Source organism: Sus scrofa, chromosome 14 (assembly GCF_054392235.1).
Source record: "Sus scrofa isolate SSC_HxYL_T2T_F1_AM1 chromosome 14, Sscrofa_HxYL_maternal_Yorkshire_Landrace_v2.0, whole genome shotgun sequence".
NCBI lineage: Eukaryota > Metazoa > Chordata > Mammalia > Artiodactyla > Suidae > Sus > Sus scrofa.
This window is the reverse complement of record NC_139396.1, coordinates 161071636-161092593: the sequence shown is the minus strand read 5'-3', so window position 1 is coordinate 161092593 and position 20958 is coordinate 161071636. Positions and strand designations below refer to the sequence as shown.

Here is a 20958-nt window from a genome sequence, read left to right as displayed (position 1 = left end):
GCTCTTTCGGATAGCAGCTGTATCAGAACTACCCATCCCAGGAAACAAGGGTCAGGGAGCCCTGTGACAAGAGCCAATGAGCTAAGGGCCTTTCAGAGACGGGAGCCCAGTGCACACGCCTCAAGTAGCTGAGATGCCACAGCATACCAGGCAAAGAGTCCAGAGGAAGACCTGCAGGCTGGGGCAGCGGAGCTAGGCTGGGTCAGAGCGGAGTGTGAAAACAAACCTGCAAGAATGTTAACAGATGACTACTTGGAAAGAGAATTCAGAAAACGTTGTTTCGCTTTTGTTTCTCCCACCAACGAAAATATACCATAAACTGAAAGGAGCATTGATGCCTCAAAAAGGGGGAGCCGAGGAGTTCCCGTCGTGGCGCAGTGGTTAACGAATCCGACTAGGAACCATGAGGGTTGCGGGTCCGATCCCTGGCCTTGCTCAGTGGGTTAACGATCCGGCGTTGCCATGAGCTGTGGTGTAGGCTGCAGACGCGGCTCGGATCCCGCGTTGCTGTGGCTCTGGCGTAGGCCGGTGGCTACAGCTCCGATTCAACCCCTAGCCTGGGAATCTCCATATGCCGTGGGAGCGGCCCAAGAGATAGCAACAACAACAACAACAACAAAAAGACAAAAGACAAAAAAAAAAAAAAGGGGGGGGGAGCCGAAACTCAACAGTCTTGGTTTGACTGCCTGGCTTCTAAATGTTTGTTCTCTGCAAAATAAGAATAAAGGCAACTTAGTAAGTCTATTTACTGAAAGAGCACCTATTTGGGGTTCCCGAGAAAGGAAGACTTTCTGGAGGAGAAAGTTCCCCAGGAACACCAGGGAGTCGTGTTCTGCCTGAGGCCTGCCTCTGACCCCCTTCCCTGCAGGAGGGACTGACTCCCTGAGCGAGGCACCTGTAAAAGAAGCACCTGTAAAGGAATCAGGCTAAGTGGAAGATAAGGCCCAGATGAGGCTCCACTGATACCTGAGCAAGACCAAAACCGAGAGAAGAAAGGCTTCAGGATACCAGCGGCTGAACAAGAGGACGCTGTTAATTAACCACTGTGTCCCCACCTGGCGCTTTACTTCTTTAAGCCCTGTTCTCCAGCAGCCAAGCCCTTGGGCAACAGCATCTCACAGGCCTGGTTAAACTAGGTTTAAGTTTGTATAACACAGACTTGTTTTAATGAGAGGACTATTCACCTCGACAAGTACCTTTGTATAGTTTTACCCTTGAGGCCTGCTTCACCCGGTCCCACACTGTAACAGACACCACTCTCCCACTCAAATCCTAACTCAAAACAAGAACCCAAGAAGAAATGAAACACCTGCCAGAGCAAGGCCAGCTCTACTTTGTGACTTAAAGGCGCTGGGCCTTAGCAAGTGTGGACGTGGCCTGAACGGCCGCATGGAACAAGCATCTGAGTTATCACAATACTAACCACCAGCGGCAGAGGGTTGCTCTGACATTGTTCACTGAAAGTTGTTCACCCCCAAGTGTGCTAAGCTCTCTTTTCTGAATCTTTTTCATGTTCCTGAGTGTTTTCTCCACTGCAGGACTCATGAAAGCAACAAAACCCTCCCCTAATCAAATCCTGGATGGGGACATGAAGAGGAAGGCCTGGCTTAGACGCTCTCAGGACTGGTGCTTCAGTAGCCAGTCTAATTCTCAGCTCTTTGTGTTCAACAGCTTCAAATATTCTGCAGCAAACTGCTGTGGTGACCCCTGCTCTGGACACATCGGCCTCCGTCTGCCTGAGGGCCGTCTGCCAAACAAGCAAAAGCTGTGCTCATACACAAAAAGTGCTTCCAGAACAGAAGGTCAGCTCCTGGGCTGAGGACCAGAGAGCAAACTCCATTCTGAGACTCAGAAAATGATGAGCCCACAGAGCGAGGTGCACAGCTTAGACCTGCTGGACCAGGGAATTTCGGTGCCCAGGGTACAGGGCTCTCAAACACCAAATGTTCACTCTACGGGTTAGCGTTTACGGAGGCAGTGTGGGCCTAATAAACCCCAGCAGGATAACGAGGACCCCGGAACCTGAGCCTCCTCTCACATTGTCTCAAGGAAGAGGAAATTTGGGGTTCTGCACCCCTAGTATGCTTAAGGCCTGCTGCAAGGGAGGGCCAGAGTAGAGACTTCTGGAAGCTTCCTGGGAACCAGAGGCAGGCAGAGAAGGGGCGCCCTTGCCGCTGGTCAGCAGTGCGGGGTAGGAGGGTGGGCCGCCACGGCGCTGAAAGTGTTGACCTTAGCGAGAGCAGCCACGACCCGCAGACCAGGCCACTGTCATCCCACCTGGTCGAGGAACCCCAGGCTGGAAAAAGGCTGGATACACCTGGGCATACCTACTCACACCTGGGGGCGGTGCGGGGTGGGTGCGGGGGTCAGAGCAGGTCCCACCACGATGGCAGGGCAGTGGGGGTGGGGGGAGGACCACTGAGGGCTGGGCTGTCCCACGGGCTCCAGACGCCTGTTGCCCTCAGAGAGAGCCCGAACTTTGGCAGGAAGAAGGCCACCCAGACACTTACCAGGGTGCCCGAGCCGCCAACTGCGAGGAACCGCAAGCGCACCGACGCGAACTGAGGGAAGGCGGGAAGCCCGGGCATGTCCTGGGCGCGGGGGGCGGGGCCGGGGCGGGGCCGCGCGGTGTGGGCGGGGCCTGACGTAGGGCTTGGGTCCCGACGCGCCAGGGACCGGGCGGCAGAGCGGCCCGGACGCGCAGAGGCGGGGCCGGCCCGGGGCTCGGGGGCGGAGCCCGGGGTGGGGCGGGACCCGGACGTGAGGGAAGCGAGGCGCCGACGCACTTGGGCGGGGCCTAGAACGCGGCGGGGGCAGGGCCGAGGGCGGGCACCGCCTCCCCGCCCGCGAGCTACCCAGGTCCGAGCATGCCCAGTGCGGCGGTAACCCCGCGGCCCCGCCGGCGAAACCGCGCGGCCCTCTGGCGCTGCCTGGCCGGGGTCTTCCTGGTCCCCAGGCCGGCCCGCTCCGGCCTCGCAGCCGCGGCGTCTCCCAGGCCCGTCCTGCCCTCGTAAGCTGGGCCGCGCCCTTCCCGCCTCCGCCTCACGGGCTCTGCCTCAGTTTACCGACTGTCAGCGAGGCCAGGATGGTCAGGAGACTGCGCGCCAGGTGCACCCAGGAACCGCGTTGCAGGTTCCTTTCCTGGGGAGGCTGCGCGCCCAGGCACAGCCACTACTCCTGCTGCTGCTCTCAGAGGGCAGGCAGAGTGCAGAGCTCAGCAGGTCAACATCCGGATTCCATGTTTTAGCAACGGGGCCCGGGGGTCAGCCCCTGGTGCCTGTGGCGGGTCTGTCGAGGTCCACTGCCCCTCAGATGCTGCTGGGTCACCAGGACCTAGACTCACCCAGTCTTTGTTGCTGTTCAGTGAGCACATGGCTGCCCCGCACCGCGAATTATGTCCCCCGAAAGAGGTATGTTGGAAACCAAGCCCTCGGTTCCCAGAATGTGACCTTATTTGAAGATAGGGTCTTTTTACAGGGCAACAGATGAAAACCAGGTCCTTAGTGTGGGCTCCTAAAGCAGATGACTGATGTCCTTGTAGGCAAAAGGCCACGTGAAGACAGAGACACCGGGAGAAGCCTGCGAAGGTGGAAGATGAGAACGATGCTTCTGCGAGCCCGGGAACAGCTGGGACCACCAGAAGCTGCAGAGAGGCTTGGGCCACATCCTTCCCTAGAGGCTCCAGGCGGAGCTTGGCCCTGCAGGCATCTTGGTGTCAGACGTCTGGTCTCCAAAACGGTGAGCTCCAATGCACGGGTGTTGTTTCAAGCCACCCACTGTGGACTTCCCATGGCAGCTCTTGGAAGCAGTGTTGTTCCATCCAACCTGACTGGCTGAGGACCTCAGTGAGTGGACTCATCCCTTGAAGTGGCAGGGAGGTCACTCAGCTGCTGGCAGTTTCAGGAGGCCCATCTGAGGCCCACACGTTCTAAGCCATCATGCCATGGGCCTCCTGGGCATGGGCCTTTCTGAATGGGAAAGAAATCTGCCTTCCCAGGGTGAACCACTCCTCTGCTGGGATTTGGCGCGCATTCATGCATCGGTATCTGTGACTTGCCTGACCCAGCGCATTGGCATCCTTAGTAAAAGTTCGCTCGGAGGACCTCAGCAGTGTGGGCTTTGTGATGAGCCCTGGTGGCTCTCCAGGGGCCACGTCATAGATCCTGGCAAGCACCCCCACCCCAGGCCACACCTTGGCTGAGATGTGTTTGAACGGGCTGCTTTTGGAAAAGAACTAGTTGGGGTACAATATGGTGATCGAATTAAGGCACCTTTTATCCAGTGAGCCCAGACCAAGCCTCGTGACCCTCAGCGCGGCTCCAGGCAGTAACAGGTGTTACGCTCAGATGGCCAGCACACTGAGGCACATTTGCCATTCTTTTCTGGTCTCTGTTAGCTTACTGCGAAACTTTAGGAAGTTTATTCAACTTCTCTAATCCTCAAAGTCATCATCTGTAAAGGATTTTTACAATAAGAAAATATAAAAATATGTAGGGTGTGCACATAGGGGTGATAAACTTCAATGAGAAGAAAATACCTGTCCTCTTATAATCTCTTTCTACCAGGACCCACCCAGAACTGGGATCCCAACAGGGCTGAAAAGGGAAACATAACACCAAAATTGAATCAAGATGCTCACTGATATCCAACAAGTGTACTGTGATATAATGCTACAGTTAGTACATCAAGGCTACTTTTCAGCTGAATAGCATTTTAACATGAGTGCTTAAGCTATTAATAAGAAGAGACTAGCTACTGTTAGCAATTCGGATCCCCACTCTAGGAAAGAGAGGCCAGCATGCTGACTCTTGGTGTGGACTGTGTGGCACTTGGGGGGGTGGAGTGTGGCGTCCAGGAGAGATGCTTGGGCCTGGCTCTCAGAGGGAATGCTTGCTGGGAGGCATCTGCCTTCACCAAGGGCTCCAGGGTCGGAGCCAAATAGCGGTCTTGAAACCAAGGGGGACAGGAGAAAGGCCACCACCCCTGCCCAAGGACTGGCCCTGCCAAAGACTAAGACTCGAAAAGATAGTGTTTCGGGCTAAAATCCCTGCACTTGCTGGTAAGCACTTCCCTTCTTGGTGACACTCTGCAAAAACTCAAACCATTTTCTCTAAAGCACCCCAAGGCCTCATTCCCTCGTCCCATGACACCCAACCCTCGCCTACACTCACCTGCCATCGATTAAGCAACCAAGAGTGGCTCCAGATCAGGGAGCTGGCCTGCTGTGTCAGGAACACAGGGTCCGGAGGCTGGGATGCGGGTGGAGAGGGCAGCCTCACAGTGCCGTCCACCTGACTTCTGTCTGTAGGACGACGACATTGGACCAGATGGGCCAGGTTCCTTTGGGGTTTCCCATCCTCCGATTAACAGATCACATCCAGTCTTCTCCGGACCCAGGTTCCCGCGAATGACCTTACAAAAGTGGTGGAGAAGCCCAGGAGTGTGTGTGCTCAGCTTCACTCTGATTTCTTTCAGGGGCCTCCCCGATGTCCTTTAAGATAAACCAGCTTTCTTGGAGGCACAGGGAACAGCGTTAATTTGCATCCTTTCTTTAAACATACAAGAGGATACTGTTCAGGTTAAACAAATGAACACGACATGTGACTGCCTCCCATGATTTGCAACCCAAGAAATTTGTTTAATAAGCCTCTCTTTCCAAGCTACTTTTGTGACATTAGAGACCATTTACAACAAAGCTGTCTTCAGTAGTCAGACTTAATCCTCACTACCCTGCCTTTGGGAAAAGAAGGGATTTTACAACGATCACATAAAACCTTGTGTGGTTTGAAAGCCCCAAACTCCGGACAAACGTGTGAGGGGTCGTGTAACAAAAGAAACAAGACGGAGCTTGTTTTACATCCGGTTTTCTTTAAGGAGAGCATCTCCAGTGGAGAGCTTCGCCAATTAACACATTGATTTTCTCAGCCCCGGTGTTCTCAGTAAGGTTGGTGCCCAGAGCTAGCCGGAGTCAGCACCTTGAACCTGGGTGGTGCAGCCAACCAGCATGTGAGGGCAGGAGCACGAGCGTTCTAGAGGAGGGCAGAGGGGACCCTCAGGACCTGGGGGTGGGCACCCCTTGTCTCTGCTGACGCGCTGATCTGCACTAGTCGCCAGCAGAGCTGAGGCACGGTGGTGTGGTTGCAGCAGAAAGAACTTCTACGGGTGGGTGAGTGGAGGGGAAGGGAGAGGCTTCCGGCTGCACCCTCAGGCAGAGGGGGGTGGGGGTGCTGGTGCAGCCTTACCTGGAAGATTGTGTGTGCCCAGCTCTTTCATTCCAACGAAGAGGCAAAATATCTTTCTGCCCAGGAGCCCCCAGAATCTTTTTAGCTTCTCTTGATATCTAGAACCCCGAGGCAGCGCAGTCTTCCATTCAAGACTTTTCCGGAGACCTCCTCTAGCTGGCCTGCTTGCCGCAGGGCCGGAGATGCTGCATTTCATTGGACTTGTGGCCACGCCCCCGGTAATCACAGTTGAGTGGGATAGGTGGATGAGGAAATGGAGTTTGCAATCTGAAACAGAGCCTGGGGTGGTGGGGGTGCAGAAGAAGGCCCCTCGCTGCAGCGAAGATCCCCTGTGTGCCTGGCCCTGTGCTGGGAGTGCCCTGTGCAGGGAGCAGACATGCTGAGCAGCCAAGGCACCTGCTGGCGCTGAGGGTGATGTGAGGAGAGGCCCGAAAGGCCATGAATGACAGTGTCTTCTGGGGGGACCCTCTAGAGGTAAAGCACCACTGTTTTTTTCTGGAATTTGGATCCAGTTGTCCAGTAATTGTTGGACAAAGATCATCCCAAAACTACTCTAGCTCTTCCTTCTGCAATGTGCACGGAATACGCAGGAACCAGTGAGTGCAAGTCAGCTCTTCCCACGGGTATGCCTGTGGGTAGACTGCCTGGAGAACTGCTTCTGCAAATGCAAATGCTTTGGAGGACGCTCTTTCCACCCCCGAGGTGCACCGTGGGTCACTCGAAGGATTTCGTTAGCCGTTGGCCCTCTTGAAAGCGGCTCCTTCACTCATTATAAAGTGTTTTTGATCCATTTTCGGGAAGGGCTTTGTTTGTAGCACATTGTTGGCAGTTTGGACAGAATCTTTTAAGTGGTGTGAAGTGCTGGGGAGCATGCACCTGGGCTGCCAGGAAGGAGCCCCCCCACCCCAACCTCGGCCCTTCTGAGAGGTGCCAGACCCGCCTGGGTTTTGGGGACTTGGAAATTAAAGCAAGAGACTTGGGGATTTGATGCTGAGATTGTGGTTTGTCCTCATTCACGTCTGCCTGGGAAACTACAAATGAGAAATCAGACCAGAAAGCTGGCCATACCAAGTGTTCTGTCTCAGCCTCCAAAACACCAGTCTGAAGACAGAAAAGCGGTGCATCCCCTCCGAGGGAACTTCTTCGATCTCGCCTCGGCGCACGGAGGCATTGATTTCAAGTAACATGAGGCGAAGGTGGGAAGAGTGATAACCAGGTGGGCAAAATTCGTGGTGAGGATACTGCCGGTGACTGTCCGAGCAGCTGGCCCTTTATCCGTTAGCATGAGGTGACCCAGTTTAATCTGGAGAGTCAGGAATGACAGAGAGTGAAGTCCTGGGAGTGGTCCCTCTGTCTGTCCCACCAGCAACTACTGGAAACGAAGACTTCTCTGGTCCAGGAGCTGCTGGGCAGGAACAGACAGAGTTCTCATTCCTGGGGTGAGGTGTTGTGAAGCTTGAGTGGGTCACTCCCCATGCAAGGGCCTTTGGCAATTGTCAGGACTCTTTATTTTCATTTTATTGAAGTAGAGTTGCTTGACAATCTTATGATAACCTGCGGCACAACAAAGTGATTCGGTCATACGTGCACACGCATCCATTCTCTTTCAGATTCTTTTCCCATACAGATCATCACAGAGTATTGGGCAGACTTCCTGTGCGACACAGCGGGTCCCCGTTGGCCAACCATTCCCTAGCCCTCAGTGTGCCTATGCCAATCCCAAACCCCCAGTCCATCCCTTCCTCCACCAGCCCCCTTTGGAAAGCATAAGTTTGTTTTCAAAATCTGTGAGTCTTTTTCTGTTCTGCAAATAAGTTCATTCCTATCCTTTTTTTTTTTTTCTTAAGATTCTACATATAAAGTCAGGGCTCTTTCTGACGTAAATAGGGAGGCGAAGCCCAAAGGGCTTTCATCTGCAGGTCCTGCAGTCCTGCTCAGAGAAGCGGAGGGAGGAGGGCTCCAGGACAGAGACCTGTCAGCTCTCCTCTCTTCTTCGGCCCCAGCAATGACCCACGTCTCTACCTATGACCCCAGCATTGCGTCTATTCAGCTCTGCTTCCCCGGAGATGAAACAAATTCTCTCTCCCAGCTTCCCCTGGAAAAACTCGTAGGGAAGGACTCTGATTGGCCCGGCACAGGTGACTATGACAACCACTGGACCAATCACAGTGGCCGGGGGGGAATAAGGTGCCATCCCAGGGGATGCGTGTACCTCTGTGGTCAGGAGAACAGGTGTGATGGGGCGGATTACTGTGAGGTAGGGAGCAACCAAGTGGTACCCAGCCTGCTCACAGAGATGGGTCACCTACTGTGTGCCTGGCTAGGGCTCTGCACCGCATGCTCACATGCCATCACATGCCATCTCGTCAGTCGTCACAGCTCCTCATCAGTCCCATCTCCTCCTTGGCAGTAGAGATGGCCTCTGTTGTTAAATAAATGCCCAGGTGGATGTGACTCTGTGCAGTGGAGACTTCTATAAAGTCTGTGGCCAAGGGGACATGCACGTGTCATGCGGCTGGACTGCAGAGACAACTTGGTGCCAGCCCAGGATGCTCTCCTAGAGTCGGACCCCCTCCCCCCACCGAAGCCCAGCAAAGCCTTGCCAAATCGTGCCTCAATTCTTTGTTTTAGGAATTAATCTTAATTAGCACTTTATTGGATTCTCTAACCCACTCAAGCCCTAGAAGGATAGGACTCATAGAAGTTAATGTAACAATAATTACGGCTGGTTATTATCGATGGCTTATTAAATAGCCGTCCCAGGGCTGGGTTCCTGATGCTCGTCATCTGCTTGAATCCTCACAATAACCACATAAGGGAGATAATATTATCACAGTTTCGTAAATGAGGAAACAGTGGTTGGGTAGTTTGCCAAGGTCACACAGCAGTGAATGCTAGAATTGTTATGCCTTGGTTTACTGTGTCTTGGACTTGAAGAAGCAGTATGAGATTAAGATTGAGAACTGAGCTTCGTGGGGAGGGCGCGTTCCAGGCTCTCTTCTTCAAGCTCTGCTGTCTCCATTAGACCAATGCGGCAAATCTCCCATCAGTCATCCTGCTGGACCCAACAGCTTCTTCCTGGGTGGACGTTCAGTTATTTCCTGCTGGGGCACCAAGCACAGACCATGTGTCTCTGGTGCCATTGTAGCCATCTTTGCTAGGATGGGGTCCTATAGAGGTAAAGAGAAATGGCCCAAACTATACTGTTGACCCTGGATGCAGCCAGACCTGAAGGTAACCACCCCGGACTTCTCATTTCTGTGTGACAGTGCATCCTTTGGTTTAAATAAACAAGTTTGTGTTGTGTTTCTGTCACTTGTAAGCAGGAGTCGTGAGCATTGCTGGGGTCCCCCGGACACCACACTACCTGTTCTTGCGTGTGTCATCCTTCTAAAAACTCACACGCTTGTGTCATCCTTCTAAAAACTCACACGCTTGTGAGATGGACATCATTACATCCGTTTCATGGAGCAGAAAGTGAGGATTAAAAGAGGTCAAGTTACTTGTCCAGAGCTACTCAGCAATGAAATGGCAGAGCTAGGGCTTGTACAGCGTTATTGATCCCCAAGGATCAATATTCCTAAAGATATTCCCAGTTCCTAAGAATGTAGGATGGGGTGGGGAGCAGAGGATAAAGGAAAGAGGAGAGAGAAAGGAGGGAGGAAGGGAGCGAGCAGGAGGGAGAGACACAGAGAAAAGACTGTTCGCGTTTTTGAATTGAGGAATTTAAAATCTTTTGGTGGCAAGTTATGATGGTGTATTTCTAGGGCTTAGGAATTTTATCCTGCTATTTGTTCTTCAAATAAAAGAATCAGAGTTGCTGACTTAGTTTAAACCAACTCCAAAGACTGCAGAGTTGACTGCTGATTAAAAACTTGTCTTTCTTGGTCTGAGAGAGGAATAGCAGCTATGACTTCCCTGGATGTGTTGCATCTTGCAAATGTGATTTTCATTTGTAGCACTTGAGAATACCAATGATTGGAAACATGTAACTTGATTATTAACAAGCTAGAAATAGGAACAGAGTATTCGCTTTGGCATCTACCCGTGCTCGTGTGATAAAAATAAATTGGAAGACGTCTAAATAGGAAATTAAAGGTGATTTGGGCATCATTAGTCTGGCAGCTTTTCTGTCACCCCATATATACCAGGGAGCCCATGAGCTAATTCCAAAGTCTAATGGGCTCCTAGATGAACGGAACCTCTAGACGGTAGCAAATGTGAAAGGTCACATTGGACTCAATGAGCTTTGCCATCTGTGAATTGAACCTGAATCTTTCAAGAAGGAAACAGAATTCCGGCCGTTTTATTTCGGCTCTCTTTTGGAGGCGTGCCGTCATTTTTAATGGATAAACCTCTACTGCACTGCCTTTTTCAAATCCTCGTGGTTTCATTTTCTCTCAGTTCTACCATCTAAAACTTTTTGCCGTACTCATCTTCCCTGCTTATTTGCTCCTTCGTACATATTCTGCAGCCAAAACCCTCTGCTTGCAGAGCCTCCTGGAGGACGGATGCTGGGGATGGGGTTATGTTCAGGAAGGAAGGGGCCAGGCTCGTCTAACCTTGTTAGCCACAAAAAAGATTTTCAGATTCCCATCGACTTAGAAATGAAGCTATCGGAATTGGGTTCAAGCCTGCATCTTGCATCAGTGGAAATGGGTATTGTGATTGCTGTGTTGAAATGTGTGCTCAAATGCATTGGGGGTTTTATACTATTTCTCAAACTTCCACATAGATAATGTCAGACCGTTTCTGAAATGGGATACTATCATCAAGATATACGGCACCAATCAGCAGGCATCCGGCCGAGCAGAGGGAGCAGGAGGGTCTAGGAGACTGCTGGAGAATTTCCATTTTCCATTCCCTGTGTCAACAGCTTGGCAACTCCCCTCCTAGATTGCTTTATGGCTTCGGGAGAATTTCTCCGTCAGCCCCTGGGCCATCCTCAGCTCCATGTTCAAAAGCCAAGGAATTAGATGTGCTGTCATTTACAAAACTGTTTATGAAAGTATCTCTTTTGAATTGTTCAAAAATCCAAAAGGCGTCAAACTCTGACAGTTTAAGACGACGGCAAGAAGGGCCCTGGTGATCTCCGGCGTACAGCCTCCGCCGTTTGAGGCTCTCTTGTTGAAAATGCAATTTCTTTTTTGAGGATTTCTTCCAGCCTGCGATGCTTCCTTGGAAACTTTTGCCTTTTTGAAAGGCTCTCTTCCCTACGAGGCAGCTGACAGAGGTCATATTACGAATATGTTGCTGGGATGATAACATTTTGATTAGATATGCAAGGATCTTCTATCCTTCCCTAGGATGTCGTATGCTAACATTTTTCATTATTTTAAGAAAATCATGTAAGTCGATACCATGCTGCAATAAGAACTTGAATTTTGTGGCTTATTTTCTTTGCCGTAATGTGCCAGCACCATGGGCATCGTTGCAGGGAATAAATGACTCTTCCCCAATAAACCAAATGCCTAAAGAAGCCCCTGGAGGAGGCAGGGACGTCCATAAAAAGTGAAATGGATTTCATCCTGTGGTGTTCCATTTAGTATAATAAGGAGAATTCAGAAATAATCCAATCCTCCAAACGAAAAGACCTCTGCTACGAAGCAATGGGAGGTTTACCTTATACCAGAACCGAGTAGGTGTGGTTTAATGTGTGCCAAAATGTATGTGTGCAGTTACCTATTTTCCTCTATTAGAGTCATCAGTTACCTAAAAAATTAGAAATCTCTCTTTCTACTTCTCTCTCTCTCACACTCTCTCAGCTTGAAAAATCAGCTCCTTAAAGCCAACTACCAGGAAGCATTCATCAAAAGGCCATGTTGTGGTTCTGCAGCTCATCAAGCGAAGGCCCGTGTGGGTGCTTGGGCCCTTCCACCCGGAAGATGCCCAGGAACAGAAAACATTTCGAAAATGGTCCCAGTAAGTGGACACCACTAATTGTCGTCTGATACTGGTGTTGCTGGGAAAGGCAAGGCACTGACACCCGGCCGTGGAAGGCGGAGTGAGGAACGGTTTGGGATGCCGATAGATGACATCAGGGGCGTGGAACTAAAAGCCGGCACTTGGGAGATGCCCAGAGAGTGAGCGAAACGGGCACTGGCTTCCTGTGCCACGGGGTTTGATGAAAGTCAGCACAAAGATGAGAGAGCAGGGAAAATGAAGAAAAATGAGTGGTCCTCAGTCCCCAAAGATGTTAAAAACTCGTACTTTCCACAAATGCGATGCTTCCCAGTGCTGTCCCCCGAAACCAAGGTGTGAAGTCCATATTTACCCACACAAAACTTAAAAATGTCATTTTGGAAATAAGTTTGGGGAGTTTAAATTCCTTTTTATTTCATCCCTAAACTTTTAATAACAGAAATGAAAATAATTGCCACTAACCGATGCAATGTAATGATCACACTTCCATAAAATATTCCTGCATCCACACTGCATTTTGTTCTTAAGCAAAATGATGCTCAAGCAGTAAGTACAATTATTTGAATGTCGAATTCAAAAGACCCATTAGCAATAAGACTTCTTAAAAATGTTTCATTAGCAACCAAATGCCAGTTTTCCTAGATGTGTTCCCCGCTCCCCACCCAGGGTCCATGGCTACCACGCAGGCTGTCCCCGAGTTCTTTGTCCCGTGACTGGAAATGATGAACTGTCACTTTCTTTGAGCCAAATTCTGCCAGGAGAGATGTCCACCTGTGTTTATTAAGGAGGCAGAAATAAGCTTGAAATAATTAATTCTCTTCGTTCGTCTTGGTGGCAGGAGAAGGAGAAAGCAGCAGCATCGCACCCCACGTGAGCTGCAGAGAGGAATCTGGAGACCCGGGTGTCCATATCAGGTCCCACTTTCCTGGATCTACAGGCTTCTGCAAGCTCCTTACCTGCACACAGCCTCAGCCTTGTGTCTGTAGAATGGAGGTAACGATTCCTAACTCTCTGGAGGTTTGCAGTCAAATGCGATGGCGTGAGTGGAAATGCCTACCACAACATCAGCCACCTGTGCCAGGGCCTGAACTCACTGGCTTCAAGGTACTACACGGTGATAGCCGTTCAAAATGCTTTCCCATTTGTGGTGCAGCAGGAACAATCACACTAGTATCCATGAGGATGCAGGTTCCATCCCTGGCCTCACTCAGTGGGTCAGGGATCTGGCGTGGCTGTGGCTGTGGCCTAGGTCGGCAACTGTAGCTCTGATTTGACCCCTAGCCTGGGAACCTCCATATGCCTCAGGTGTGGCCCTAAAAAGCAAAAAAAAAAAAAAAAAAAGCTTTCATCAGTCACCGATTTTTCTCTTATTAACATTAAGAGCAGTTTTCCCCTCTCTGCTGACATCAAGCCTGGTGTCCACTGGCCCATTTCGCTTCTCACTGAAACTGCCCTTCCTCGGGAATGCCAGGCCTTTGTGAAGTGCAGCCAGCAGCCTCCACGCTGCATGCTGCTGCCTGAGACCTGGCACCTGATGCAGCCTTCTCTCTGCAGACACTGCACTGCAGTGTGACTGTTTCTGCAACTAGACTGTGACATTGCAAAGCGGGACTGGCCTTGGTATTTGGCTCTCTAGGCCAGACGTGCACCAGGTGGCAATAAATAGTAAGACTTAATTACCCGATCACATCGAAGGATGACGGGAAGGCTAATGGTCATCTTCACTCTTGGACAACATTGAAACCAAAACTCTGATAGGAATCCATTCCTCTCTGTTCTGATGCCAGCTGTGGTTGCTTCCTAAACAAATACACTCCGAAGTAGTAGGTCTGTCTTCTTCTGCAGCCCTACCACCAGGGCCTTCATCTAAATCCGAACCTCTCATATGTGGAAAACTTCTGGAGCCTCTGCCTGGTCGCTGCGGCCAGTTCCCTTTCACAGCCCAGGGACGTGTGATGAAACCGCGGGGTGGCCCCGGATCCAGGCCCTGCCCACCCTTGCCTCAGACTTCCTCCGCACGCTGACCGCCCGAGCATCCCCAGAGGACTCAGGACCCCAGCCAAACCCCAAAGCAGGAATCCCACCGTCCCACCTGTCGTGTGGGTCCCTCCCCACTTGCCCCTGGGAGGACGTGGGACTGTCTTTCCTGAAAGTTCCAGGCTGTGACTTGTTTACCCTTGTGTCCTCAGCGCCTGGACTGGTGTCTTATGATAACGGAGGGGCTTAATACACATTTGATGGGTAAACAAACAAATGAAGCCATGAAGAACCACTTCTACTGAAGAACAGGGAACTAGAATGGTGGATTGAGATGGACTTAGGATGCTGCTGGATGGAGTCAGGACTCAAAATGGGGCATAGAGAAACCTGGGCTGGGATCGGGGAGGCAGGGGAGGCAGAAAATCCATCCAGAGTGAGAGTGGGAATGTGGGGAGGAGTGTGCATGGGATCAGGAATCCAGCAAGCGTTGAGCTGATGCAGCGGACGGGGAGCCAGCTTAGGTTCTTGAGACACTGGGGGAGGTGGGCCATACGTCTGGGGTCTAGCTATGAGCACTGGTCACCCATATATCCCACCTAGGACTGACTCCTCAAAACACAGGGCCCAGGACAATGGCTTATACTAAAGAGCAAGGAACCCTTCAGGGAAAAACCTCAAGGAATAGCTAGTGTCTCAGAAGGATTCTTTTTCTCATCAAATCTATGGGGAAGATATGTATACAATAGCTGAAGTAATACAGTGATTATTGGCCCTAATTTTTTTTTTCTTTCTTTTTCACCTGTACCCATAAGTTCCTGGGCCAGGGATTGAATCCGAGCCGCAACCGTGCCCTATGCTGCAGCTGCCGCAATGCCAGATCTTTAACGCGCTGCACCGCAGTGGGAACTCTGGCCCTAATTAACTTTTATATTAAAGATTTGGGAGGGGGAATCAGGGCTCCATCTGGAAAGGGCAGCTCCATCATGCAGTGGGAGGGGTTTTGATGCGACTGGTCTCTGCGATCACTCTACTCTCTGTAACACCAGTGCAGATTAAAAGCTGCTGTTGCAGGGAGAGAACACTCCAGGAAGACCTCCGTGAGCTGCTGACAGTGTCACAGAAACATGCTTTCCACTTCTAGGGCTTACGCTTTGACTCCATCTAATTCTTCTCAAACCGGGCAAGCTTATTCACATGTAGACTGCGGCTCTTTCTGAATATGCAGAATCAAAAACCACTGCTTAAAAAAAGAAGCATTTCTGTGGACGATCTTTCCCAACCATGAAATCATTTCCATTCTCCAAGAATCAAGTTTTCAAATGGACTTGGTGGATGCGCAAAAACCCAAAGCAAGTCTGTTTTTCTTTTTTTAAAAGACATCAGGCTGAAAATCAGGAAAATCAGAACAGGGGAAGAGACCAGAACCCGTCAGTGGCCCCCTTGGCCGTCACAGCAGCCCCGTTTTTGTGATGAAACCACACTCCTCCCCATAAACTCTAAATCATTTTCACCTTCCCAGGAGTCTGGAAGCCACACAATTGTTAAGGGGAGCAACTCGTAGTGTGACTGCAGAATTTCACAGTTGAGAGTCACGTAGCAGTGATTTTGCTCTGCCAGCCTGACACCACCTCGACCAGGCCGCTCGGAGCCCCGGGGCGGTGAGCACGGACAGCGCGGGCAGTGGTGTCCAAGCAAAGCTTGTTTAGTCTCGAAGCCATCAGCACGCGGTCGCCAGGGACGTCCCTTCCTCCCTCCGTCAGAATTCTGATGTCACCGTAACTGGAAACTTAATGCCCGCAACTACCACGCAAAACCCCAACCTGTCACAATGACTCTGTGTGTGTGTGTGTGTGTGTGTGTGTGTGTGTGTGTGTGAAATTGGCTCTGGAGACTTTGGAGGCCGAGAAGCACCAAGACATGCAGTCCGGCCCAGGAGAGCTCACCGTGTGGTTCTAGCCCGAGTCTGTGTCTCAAGGCAGAGGGAGGAGCCCCCCGCCCCCGCTGCTCAAAGACAGTTGGGTCGCGAGAAGAGCCCCCATACTCAGCCTTCACTCCTCCAGACCTTCAGCAGCTGGGGCGAGGCCCCCCACACCGGGGAGGCCTCTGCTTTACGCATCTACTGACCCGAGTGCTGTTCTCATCAGAAATACCTTCACAGACACACCCACAATAATATTTAACCAAATACCTGGGCACCCGAGGGGCTGGATTAACCGCACACTCTGGTATTTGCACAAATGGGCTATTTTAATTCGTTCCTCCCTCAGCGAGTAGCTCAGTCTGTACAACCTGAGACCCAGTGTGAAGACTCAGTTCTTGGTTTTTAAAGCGGCCCCTGTGGGTCTAGAGATGCCACAAGAATATTCACGCACAGTCCTTCACTCTCTGGAGAGTGAAGGAAGCCCCATTTTTCTTGCATCTGTGTGGTCTTAAGAGCTATGCTGAGATATTGCAACGTGTGGAATACAAACCACTTAAGAAATACACACCATGGAGTTCCCATTGTGGCTCAGTGGTTAATGAACCCAGCTAGCATTTCTGAGGACTCGGGTTCGATCCCTGGCCTTGCTCAGTGTCTTGGGGATCTGGCGTTGCCGTGAGCTGTGGTGTAGGTCGCAGACACAGCTCAGATACAGCAGCTGCAGCTCCGATTCAACCCCTAACCTGGGAACCTCCATATGCCGCAGACATAGCCCTAAAAAACCAAAAAGGTAAAAAAAAGAAATACTCGCCATGCTTCTTATTTCTGGGAGTCCCATGTCCCCTGGCTGGCACTCTTGTCCCTTCTCCCTCATCTTCCTTCTTCTCTTTCTTCTGCAAACTGAGCACCCACCGTGGGTGTGGGGATGGTGAGGCAGGCTCAGGAGGAGCAGGATGCAAGGAGAGCCTCCCTGTTCACTGTCCGGCTCTGTCATCTGTTCCTTCCTCACCTCTTTCGGAAAAGTCATCTGACAGAGAGGTGGCAGCAGATCTGAAATGGGAGGATGGCACAGGAGACTGAGGTTTGGTACCCTGTGCACAGAAATGCTGGAGTAACAAGGGAGTGGGTAAAGGCAAAGACAGGCGAGGGGTGGAAGTCGGGTGCCAAGAACAGTGACCCGGGAGCCCAAACCCAGGGGACACCCTGAGGGAAAGCAGAGGCCAACAATAAATGAGCCAAGCTTAGCCCAGGAGAGAGGAGACCTGGTGGCATTCCCTGGAAACGAGCGAACCCACACTGTGGGATGCTCTAAAGTGGGCCGACCTTGGGAACTAGCCTGGCCTGGGCCAGAGCAGGCCCCACTGGTCCCTCCTCTGTTCCCGTTAATGGTCCCTCATCTTGCCCCCCACTCTTTTTTTAAAAATCTCTTCTTCTAATTTTAAAATATTTGGTACAATATACATAACGTGTACCGTTTTAGCCACGTCTGAGTGTCCCGTTCGGTGGTGCTGAACAGCGTACATCACCGTCCACCCGTCTCCACCCGCCAGCTCCAAAACGCCTTCCATCTTGCCAAACTAAACAGCTCTGCCCACCTCCAGCTCCTGGCAACCACCGTTCTACCTTCCGTCTCTAGGAATTTGACTAACTCGAGTGTGCGTTTCCCCCGCCCTCCCGGAGCAGAGCATCTGACCAACACCTGTCAGAGACCGATGATGTAAAGGACGGAGGCAATGCTCTTAGGACACCGTCTCGCTAACGGAGGCAAAATGTGCATGGAGCTAAAGCCCACATGCCCACAGAGACCCGTCAAAGCTCTGGCGGCTCGACGCTGAGACGCTGCGGTGGGTCCCAGAAGGAGCTTGGTGGGGTCCCTCTCACGGGCCCAGGGGCCGCAGCCTCTACAACAAATGTTTCATTTTTTGCCTTTTTTCATAAGAGTGAACATTTTCTTTAGATTTCTTTGGGTTAGCAAAAATAGGTACTAATGCAGGTTCTTTCATAAAAGCAAGGTGACATAATGTGACATATGAAAAGCAGCTGGAACCTGTCATCTCACTTGAGTAGAACCACACAGTGTTTGTCCTTTTGTATCTGACATTCCACTTCACATCGCATCCTTGAGTTCATCCACGTTGCAGCCCGTGTCAGAATTTCCCTCCTGTTTAAGGCGGGATGGGTTCAGCGTGTTCTGTTTATCCTTTCGTCCGCAGAGGGACGTGCTTGCTTCCGCCGCTTAGCTATTGGGGACGGTACTGCTATGAACCTGGGGGCAGAAGTCTCTCGTGGAGTCCCTGCTTTCCGTTCTTTGGGGTCTGTGTGGAGAAGTGGGTTGGCTGGATCATAGGGTTTCCTATTGCTAATCTTGAGCAGTCAGCCCATTTCCCATACACCCCTGTCGGTAGCGCACAAGGGTTTCAGTTTCTCCACATCCTCACCAACATGTGTTATTTCTATTTTGTCCTTAATGCACACAATCCTAGTGTGGGTTGTCCCCAACTCTAGAAGTCAGGTGCCCCAGGATTCAGTTCTTGGACTCTCTTCCGCGTCTGTACCCACTCCCTGGCCGGTTCCTGCCAGTCACAGGACATACAGAGCATCCGTGTGCCAGGGGCTCGCTGATCCAGCTCAGCCCAGCTCCCTCTCAATCTGTGTGTCTCTCACAAAATCCAGACTCACAATAGTTGCTCTCCTCTGGATGATGAAGAGACAGCTCACACTCGGCATTTTCAAACCCAAATTCCTGATCTCCACACCTTCCTCCCCCAGCCCAGATGGTTCACCCCCAGCTTCTGCATCTGCGATGCTGGCACGTCCATCCTTCAGGGCCGAGCTGCCTACAGACAATTCAGAGGCCTCTTTGCTCGGGGGACCTCCATACTAAGTGTGCCTGTGTGCAAGGGCACCCACCCAGACGCACACACACCACACATCACTTTCTCAAGGACATGGGTGATTCAGGGCTTGGATCTGGTTGGGCAGGACTGCCACCTCTGCAAACCTTCCCCCACATCTGCCACCCTGTGGGTCCCGGGATCCCCACACTCTGAGTCCTCTGAGGGCAGGAGGTGCGTGGGGAGCCCCAGGCGGCATGGGGCCCAGACACTGCTTCTGAGTGTAGGGAGGATTTGAGCATCAAAGAGCTTCAGTAAGAGCAAAGGCCCATGTATTAACTTGTTAAATCCTTCATTAAGTAGGAGGGCAACAGATTCTAGCATAATGAAGTGTCACTCCCCAGCAGGGCCCAGGGCCCATTTTCTTACCTTTTTCGTATTTGATTTGTGATTCCAGATGTACTTACAGATGAGCATGGTACTCATAACAGTGGGACCCGGCTGCTAAGGTGCACAGGTTGTAGCATTAAACAATTCACAGTCTCAGATGTGCATACGTGTAAGCCTAGGTGGAACCTACATGATGTGAAATGCCGTTTCCGTTTTTTCTTTTTTGTCCACACTTATGGCACGCAGAAGTTCCCAACCAGGGACTGAACTGAGCCACAGCAGTGACCCAAGCCTCAGCAGTGACGGTGATGGATCCTTAACCTGCCGTACCGCCAGGGAACTCCAAAATACCATTTCTTTACGCTGGCAACTGGGCAAACAATGCCTGGGAGAGCCATGGTTTCATTTTTATCAAAGTATTTCACATTTTAATTAAGCTTTCAAAAATGTAAATTACAATTTTAGCTTTAAGTTTCATTCAATGATTAAAATGTTTGGGAGTTCCCATCGTGGCTCAGTGGTTAACAAATCCAACTGGGAACCATGAGGTTGTGGGTTCAATCCCTGGCCTTGCTCAGTGGGTTAAGGATCCAGCGTTGCCATGAGCCGTGGTGTAGGTCGCAGACGCGGCTCGGATCCTGCATTGCTGTGGCTCTGGCGTAGGCCTGCAGCTGCAGCTCCGATTCGACCCCTAGCCTGGGAACTTCCGTATGCCGCAGGAGTGGCCCTAGAAATGGCAATCAAGACAAAAAAAATAAATAAAAATAAATAAAATAAAATATTTGGCCTTTTAATGTTAATAGCTAATTTTGAATGTTTAGAAGCAAAATAATTTTTTAAATCATGAAAAATAAATTAATTTTTTACCCTCAGTCTCCACTTTTGAAAAAAATACATTCACCTTTCATACACTTGAGGACAGCTTAGTTTTCGGTTCTTTCTTTCGTTAATGGTGCTGGAGGACAAACCGTGAAAATCTGGATCACACAACTCGAATAATGATTATACTAAACCGAGGCAAGATAAGTAATAGGGGGAAAGTCCATGCAAATGTATGAGTTGCAGATGTCTTCATTTCTCCGCTCATGCACACACGGCCTGTCCGTGAACAGGACCCCAGACATGGGGCGTAAGTAGTGATTCAGTGACATTTTGCCAACTTTCAACCACATCAAAAACCATAGCTTTTCACACATTTTTCTATTTCATCGTCATGAAAGCAGGAGGAGAGAAAGTATTTAGCAATTTGCCAGCTTGATGTAGACTTCCCAATATTTAGGCATGGGGTCTGGGGCCCTCGCATTAGACTCTGGCTCCAGGCCCCAGGTGTGAGGGCAGGACTGCCTGCGGGAGGCCAGGGCAGGTATCTGGAGGTCCTCCCCAAGTCCTCTCATTTGATGGGGCAGCACACCTGCTGGCTGGAGCTTCTGATCTATCCACAGTCAACCCAAGTCCCCCACCCTCTGTTGCTGGTCACAGGGAACTGGCCTCCTGGCCTCCATTCTTTGCACCCATTTCTCAGCACGGCAGCCAGAGAGGACCTTTAAGGGAGCCAGCTCCCAGCTCCCAGGCTCAGCATCCTCTCCGTGCTCCCCCTCCCGCTCCACTCCTCTCCCTCTCCTTCCATGTCCTGCTGCTAACCTTCAACCGCTCTGACCATAGCCCCTCA

At 51.1% G+C, this 20958-nt stretch overlaps 1 protein-coding gene and 1 long non-coding RNA gene across 14 annotated transcripts in view; one reads left to right on the top strand and one right to left on the bottom strand.

Moving 5' to 3' along the window:
- The window catches only part of MGMT (O-6-methylguanine-DNA methyltransferase), a 269598-nt gene extending 267035 nt beyond the window's left edge, over positions 1–2563 (bottom strand). For all 9 annotated transcript variants that reach the window (XR_014827703.1, XR_014827702.1, XM_084996772.1 and 6 more), the window contains exon 1: positions 2511–2563. The gene's annotated coding sequence lies outside the window, so the exon portion shown is untranslated. The remainder of the gene's footprint in view (positions 1–2510) is intronic.
- A 315-nt stretch (positions 2564–2878) lies between these two features.
- LOC102165211 (uncharacterized) lies at positions 2879–20161 on the top strand. 5 transcript variants are annotated; one of them, XR_014827704.1, is made up of 5 exons: positions 2879–3410; positions 3542–7458; positions 12008–12164; positions 13003–13157; positions 15286–20161. It is a non-coding gene; the product is annotated as an uncharacterized LOC102165211 (long non-coding RNA). The 5 variants fall into 5 exon arrangements; XR_014827705.1 differs by lacking the exon at positions 12008–12164 and having other exon boundaries at positions 13003–13268; positions 15286–16869; XR_307903.4 differs by lacking the exon at positions 15286–20161 and having other exon boundaries at positions 13003–13519.
- Positions 20162–20958: the final 797 nt, after the last annotated feature.